Genomic DNA, 7,438 nt, shown 5'->3' with positions numbered 1-7,438 from the left:
CAGAATGGGCCAGGGAGGCAATCACGGCAGGTTGGCTGGAGGCTCAGAGGAAAAGGGGCAGGTGGGGGCGGGGGGGGCGCGCAGCTGGCCGGGCCACACGGGCGGAACACTCAGTGCCGGGTCCGGCCACGTGCTTCCACACCGCGGCCCACTTTACCCACATCCTCTCGCTGCCGGGGCCGTGGGCCAAGTCTGGAGACATTTCTGGTTGTCACGGGGGCAGAGCCTGGAAGAGGTTTCCTGCTACTCTTGGAACAAATTGCCATCAGGTGGTTTAAACCCAGCTTATCTCACAGCGCCGGAAGTGAGGCGTCCCCCGCGGGCCTCACTGGCTGAAGCTCGGGGGCGGCTGGCAGGACTGGCTCCTTCTGGAGGCTCCAGAAGACAATCCGTCCCTCGGCCTCTCCAGCTTCTGGAGGCCGCCTGCGTTCCCTGCTCGCGGCCCGCCCTTCACCCTCCAGCCAGCATCGCTGCATCTTGCCGTCTGCATCTCTTTCTCAGGCTCCTTCCTCTTCTAAGGCCCCCTGGGATGCTGTGGGTCCACCTGACCACCAGGGACCACCCTCCTCAAGATCTCAGGTATGTCTGCAAAGTCCGTGTCACTGAGTAAGGTGACGGGGTCCCAGCCTCTGGGGACTGGGGCATGGACGTCATCGGGGGACAGCATGCTGCCACCACACCGAAGCAGGCCAGCCCCCACAACAGAGTCACGAAACCCAGAACGTCTGCAGAGCCGGGCTGAGTGAGCCCATCATAGAGGATACCATTTCCACTCTTAGCATCATGGAGATAAAAGAACAAGTGGGCTGTGGCATCACAGCCCCAGGTGTAACCCGAGTTACCTCAGGCGAGTCCCCGCAACTCTGAGCCTCAGTTTCCTCCTCTGTAAAGTGGGCAGAAGTAAGGAGAGCCCTTCATGCCCAGAGTTCCTTGTGAGGTCCTACATTGTGACTCTTGGTCTAGGGAGCATCTAACAAATGCTGATGTCTGGGCCCACCCCAGACCCACTGAGGACAGTCTCTAGGGGTACGGTCTGGGCACGTGGGTTTTTAAAAGCTCCTTCCACGGGTCTAAGGAGCCCCCTCCTCGCTGAGATGTCCAGAGCTGCCCCCAGCCGGACACCCGGACACCAGTGGCCCACAGCCGTAGTTGTAACCCCAGCAGCCCCCTCACCCAGCGCCAAGCTCTGGCCAGCCTCTGGGGCAGGAGGGCATCTGGGAGGAGAGAAGCCAGAGAGCCCAGCGGTCCTCAGCTCTCCCAGCCATGGGCAGCCGCGAAGCCCGCGCTCAGTTTTCACCGCCTTGGGCCGAGCGCCCTCTGCTGGCCGCGGGTTGGTGGTGGCTCGCACTGAGCTTGGAACTTCCAGGGTCTCATCCCGCCCGGACCAGGCCAGGGTGGGGACGCCGACCCATTCCCTCCCCCAAGAGCGGCCGCACACACAACGCTTTGCCTGTGGTTTTGGGTGGTGCCCCAAACCCGTGCACAGATCCCAGGTTAAATTCCTGCTCTGCCTTCTCATCTGGGTCTCCCTTCCCATGGACGCCAGCGCCCCACAGGCAAAACCCCAGTGCCCTGCAAGAGCTGATCTCTTCCATGGGGAGCGCCTCTGTAAGCGGGGGGGGGGGGGGGGGGAAGCCTGGGACCGCCAAGGCTCTTGCTTGCAACCCCTACCGCAGCTACCTTCTTTAGACTCCTGGTGTATAAACTCACCGAATCCTTCTGTGCTGTTCACCTTTCACGTGGACAAAATACTGGGGCACAGAAGAGGTGGAGATACTGCCCCGAGGTCACACAGCCAGGGAAGCACCTGCTGGGGTTACACCGAGGGGACAGAGCGAGGGAAGACAGTCCTGATGGGGCTGGAAGGAATCCTCCGTACATAGAAGGCCACATCACGCTTGGGAGACGCCTCCCGTCTGAGGGGTGGGGAGCTGGGGTGGGGGTGACAGCCTCTGCGAACACGCAGCCCACGTGTCCTCACACTGACCCACCACGCAGACGGACACCCACAGGTCTACGTACAGGGTAGGGCTGAAGGGAACAAGCCCACGGCCACTCTGGAGTCAAACTTCAGCCCCCCCCCCCCCCCCCGCTCACCAGCCATGTGACCTTGGGATGAAATCAGCATCTGGCTCAGAGGAGACCCCGTATGGCTGGCTTGCCACACCACGTTCTGACTCACCCACGCCATGGAGCTTCCTCTCCATCCTCCGCAAATTGTACCTGACCATCAGCTGGGACAGGACAGAATCCTGAGCCTGTCGCCGCTAGTGAGGCCCGTCCGGGCCTGGCGGGCAGCAGCCTCCCCGCTGGGCCTGCAGGCAGTATTTTGCAGAGCTTACCTATTTAACCTCACAGTGGCCCTATGAAATGGACACACCGGATTTTGCCCATTTCACAGACAAGAAGACTGAGGCTCAGGGGCGTAAGCAACTTCGAGCAGACTTTGGGACATAGGGAGGCTGGGGTGGGCGGCATGAGGCTTGCTTCCAAATGTGGGTTTATCAAGACTCCCTTCGCATCACAGCACCAAAGGCTTTGAAGTTTCAACCTTCCTTGAGCGCAGCGAAAACAAAACAAAAAAATTCTGGAAAACTCACTTTGCTCTTCTAAAGGCAACCGCTCAGCCACGCCGAGTCAGCCCCGGGCTGCTCCCCCAGGGTGCGCACTGCCGCTCCACTTATGTTGTACAAAAACAGTCACTGACAGGAGGCCTGCCACCCAGTGCGCGTGGGGACAGGCCCAGCAGGCCACAAGGCTCTCCGTGGGGCACGATTCATGTTTTGGATGAGAGACTAACTGGACGGTTGGAGGACACTCTGAAGGGAGTCAGTGCACACGGGAGGCTCACTCTGGGTGTGAAATTCCAGGCGGCCAGTTTCTTTCGGCTTTATCCGGGTCTCCGACTTCGTCTGCAGGGCACTGGAGCTGACTGGGTGACTCCACACATCTCCAAGAATGGAGATACCCGTGCAGACGGGCCACCTGTGCCCTGGACCCCGTCGGTGTGGACCCGGGCCGGAGCCATGGCTCTGGCCACCAGGTGGCGCTCCCGATCTTTTTTTGCAAACTGAGCCCAGGCTTGCCACTAACTCGGCAGTGGGACAGGGGATCCAGGATCCACTTCTCTGCCTCAACTCAGCCCAGGACCCCTGGGGCAGGGGCTAGTTCTTGAGGTCCTTTCCAGGGCTGGAACTTTACATCTACAGACCCCTGTCCCCATCCTATCCCTGCGAGCAAGGATGACCACTCAACACCTGTCACCGCCAGCCCAGAGGTGTGTGTCCTCAAAGTCACTTTTGGGATCCTTTTTGTCCAGTCCCTGCAGGGGTCAGTGGGGTCTGTCTGTCCTAGCCCCTTCTGTCCTGGGGAGACGCTTGATCCCGTGGGTCTCCTGCGTCTTCATGCCACCTGGTCACCCCAGGTCCGTGTCTGGAGCCCCGACAGCTCTTGTCTCTTACTGCTTGTCTCTTTATATCTTTCTGATTTTCTGTCTCTGTGTCTCTGTGTCTCTGTCTCTCTGTCTCTGTCTCCCTCACACCATCGCCTCCTAAAAGATGACACATTCATTCCAGCAAAGTCGCAAATACCCATGTATCTGTGTAGGCAGATTCTCGGGCCCCATCCCTGCAAAATTCAATCCATTGGGCCAGGCTGTGGCCCAGGAATCTGCATTTCATGTATATATCCTCAGACTCTCCCCTGCTGAAAACCCTCTGTGGTTAGCTCCTAAGCTGCTACGGAGGCCTGACCTAACCCTGCGGACGCTCTTCATCTCCTGACCGTTCGGCCCCCCTCCCTAGTCCCAGCCTCACCAGACTTGAACTGACTGAAGTCTTCCTGCCCCAGGACCTTTGCACATGCACTCCCTCTGGCTTCCTTTCTCCATCTTTTCTGGCTGGCTCATTTTCAGGGTCTCACTTCAAACGTTTCCTCATCAGAGAAGCCCTCCCTGTTATGCAGGGGGTCTCTGTCACAGCCCCTGAGCTATGACGTTGCACCCAGAGCAACCCGCTGTCATTTTATTTCCTTCTTCCTTTAATTAGTCTCTGTTCCTGGATGACCCTCAGCTCCAGAGGCATGTGTCCTCTGTCAGTCCCTCTGCTGTTTCCTCAGTGACTAGAACGTCTGGCCAGCACGGAGAAACAATGCAGGTATCATGAATAAATGAATGAATGAGCTCCCATTCGTGGTGACAGATGTCCTGTGGGAGCTGGAGACCTGGACAAGCAGCCTATCATTCAGACCCTTTCAAGGCCTGGCCCCACCACGGGCCTTCATTCCCTTACACCTTGCCTCCCTTGGCGGCTCCCAGACCTGATGACCCCAGTCCAGGAAGACCCCCTTCCAGCCCCTGCCCTTCACTTGGCCGCCCTCCCCTCCCAGCTCCACTTGGCCGCCCTCCCCTCCCAACTCTCACTGTCAAGGCTCCACCCAACCTCCATCTTCACCCTGAAGCCTTTTGGTCCCTTCCCCAAATCAACATTTGCCGCTCTGTCCTCTCTGGGTCCCTTGGGGTTCAGCCCCAGGCAGCTACTGCCCTCTCAAAGGGCCTCGCCATACAGGGACCCAGGCTTCACTGACCACCCTTGGACGCCAGAGTGGACTTCGGAGATGCTGGCCGGCATCCCCCCACGGCCCAGAGGTGCTGCCCCTGTAGCGTAGGTGTGGCCCGGGAATCAGCATTCCCCAGCCCCTTCCCCCAGAGAGCTGTTGCAGGTTGGAGCGGGCTGGGCCTGTGACTCCCATCACACTGAGGCCAGGGCCGATGCGGGCGGGCCCAGAACACAAGAGTTAGCAGCTCCCTAGTCAAGACCTCTCGGTCCACCTTGTCCTGAGGGCAGAGGCTTGGCCCCAGAGCTGCCTTGGTGGTTCAAACCCTGCCCAGGCTGTGCGGCTGTGGGCAAGTAGGCCACCTTCTCTGTGCCTGGTTGCCCCTCTCCACTGAGCTCGCAGGCTGCCGGGGGGACTCAGGGAGCCTGACCCCTGAGTTCTGGACTAGGCCTGACAGGAGAAGTCAGTCTTGGAGCCGAGAGCAGGCGCAGAGTGAGACACTGTTTCCCCCCAGCCTCGATCAGGCACCCGAAGAGCCGGTGGGCGGGCAGGTGACCCTCCGAGCCTCGGGCTTCCGGTCTGTAACTCACGATCCTTGTCCATCCTTGACCTCACACCTGGGCAGAAGCGGGGGACTCAGCTCAGGCCTCATTCCTGCCACTCACCGGTGAGCTCCTAAAGGTAGTGGCCATGCTCTCCCCACAGTGGCCAGGCTGTGGCCCCTGCCCCCTCGTCTCCTGGTCCCTGTGTCCGGTCCCGTGGTCCTGTCCCCTTCCCTGTGTGAGAGCAGACTATGATCCCTGCCGTGGCCACCATAGCCAAGCTGCATCTCAGACTCCCCAGGGCCCCAGTCGGGCCCGCAAAAGATGAGGGTTCATGGAAAACCCCTCACTGTCCTCACCTACTTCCCAAGGGCCCACTGCCAAGCGCACCCGCGTGGGGTCAGCCCATGGGCTTGCACGTGGCCAGCCCGGCAGCCTCGTGCAGGGCCCTCACTCGGTCCTGGGGTATTTACAGCGACCCGGGTCTCAGTCCACGTGCTGACGTGGGGGCCTGGTGACTGCAGGAGTCACCGGGTTAAGCATTGATTTTTCCAGCTGATTCTGGCTTCTGGGCAGGGGACATCTACGGGAACGGCCAAGTCCAAAGACTTGTCCTGACTGAGCTGGGGGCTGCCCTCCTGACCCTGCCCTGCCCTCTCCCTTTGCTGACACTTCAGGCCCAGACCTAACGTCCCGTCTACCCTCGACCCCCAGAACCCAGACTCAGCCTCGCTTCCTGCACAGGCCAAGCACGCCCCCCGCCCCTGCGCCCCGGCTGTCCTGAGGTGGTCCCACCCATGCTGGGCGAGAAGGGGATGTCCTCAGAAGCGTCCTCAGAAGCCAGGTCTGGGTCTTAACCCAAAAGCAGGAGAGGGCCCGGCCAGGTGACTCTGTGTGTCCCCAACCCCTGCTCACCCCAGTCCTCCCCAGGACTCAGCAGATTTCCCTAGAGAAGCCTCCCAGGGAGGGTCCCAGCAATGTCACTTGTTAGAGCCTTCACACCTGCCTGTTCACCCACTTCCAAAGCTATCCGGTCTGGCCACGACCATCTTTCTCTGGACGGAGCAGCAGCCTCCCCACGGACCCCCAAGCCCTCTCCATCCAGCCTCCAGGGCTCTGGGGAAATGCAGCCGCTGCCGCGACCCTCACTGGCTGACCACTGGCCCCAGGACCAGCCGGACCTGGCCCCCAACCTTGACCGCTATCTCCCTGCTCCCCTCTCAGCTCTGCTCACCAGACTGGCCCGCTACCTCAGCGGGCTGGACGGGCTTCGGCCTCGCACTTTCCCCCGGCTTCTAAATGTTTCCCCCCACAGGGTGTCCTTCCTGCTTCCTCAGGGGGCTCCAGGCTGCAGCTCAGGGGTCCCTCTTCCAGGCAGGAGGCTGCTGCCTCTGGCCCTCTGACAGCGGCCCTGACCCCCACAGAGGGGCCCCAAACCCCTCTTGTGTTGTGTGTGGCTTTGGAATTGGCACCCACCTGCTGGTTGGTCCCCACTGGAAGCAGCTGGGTCGGGCCAGCATGGACCTGGAGGGACAGGGGCTGAGGCAGGGGGTGGGTCCAGCCCCCCACCCGGCTGTCCTAGGCGCAAACCCCACCCCGAGTTGCTGCCCTGTCTCCTCCCCAGGGAAGCCCCCTCCCCTCCACTCCAGCTGGGCCCCGGCCTCCGATTGGCCTCCAGGATCTGCACATGCCCACAAGTCCCCACCCACCCTGTGTACCACGTCATGGGGGGACTGGTCACTGGACTGGCGTTGCTGAGGGGCATGTGCCCTTCCCCATCTCCATCCCAGGCCTGTCCCACACTGGGCCCAGAGGTGGCTGCCGGGCTCAAGTGCAGGCTGTGGTTCCAGCCTGCTCTGCCATCGTCAGTGGGGGCCCCTGGGCTTGGAGCACACCTCACTGAGCCTCAGTGTCCACCCCACTGCCTCCACTGCCCCGAAGTGGAGGTGCTGACCGTGTCTCGCACTCAGAGGGCCCAGACCTGCATCAGCAGCTGCTAAGCGCTCAGGACGGCGCCTGGGGTGTGCTGAGCGCTCAGGGAACACAGGGGCCTCTTTATCTTGCTGTCCTGTACCGTGGTCTCATTTCTTTATTTTCTATCATGTCGGCAGCCAGCGTATTCCATACCGCCAGGCGCTCAGTAAATGTTTGGTTAATAAACAGCGGCACCCCGGCCTCCGGGACACCCTGGCCTGCTTTATGAGCAGGGGAGCTCACTCGTTTCCCACTGACCTTGAACCTCCTCCTCCTCCCTTGGGCAGGTCACCCAAATACCCCTTTGTACTGTTCACCGGCAGGGCCTGGGCTCTCCTGTGGCCTGGAAAACTCACCCAAGCAGAGCG

General features: G+C 61.0%; 1 long non-coding RNA gene across 1 annotated transcript; it reads right to left on the bottom strand.

Moving 5' to 3' along the window:
- Window positions 1-2,066: 2,066 nt before the first annotated feature.
- On the bottom strand, window positions 2,067-7,438 carry LOC132022823 (uncharacterized). The gene is made up of 3 exons (XR_009405745.1): window positions 7,427-7,438; window positions 6,573-6,620; window positions 2,067-2,315 (listed from the first exon to the last, which is right to left on the bottom strand). It is a non-coding gene; the product is annotated as an uncharacterized LOC132022823 (long non-coding RNA).

Source organism: Mustela nigripes, chromosome 7 (genome assembly GCF_022355385.1).
Source record: "Mustela nigripes isolate SB6536 chromosome 7, MUSNIG.SB6536, whole genome shotgun sequence".
Taxonomy (NCBI): domain Eukaryota; kingdom Metazoa; phylum Chordata; class Mammalia; order Carnivora; family Mustelidae; genus Mustela; species Mustela nigripes.
The sequence above is the reverse complement of the archived record's forward strand: the minus strand, read 5'-3'. Positions and strand labels throughout refer to the sequence as shown.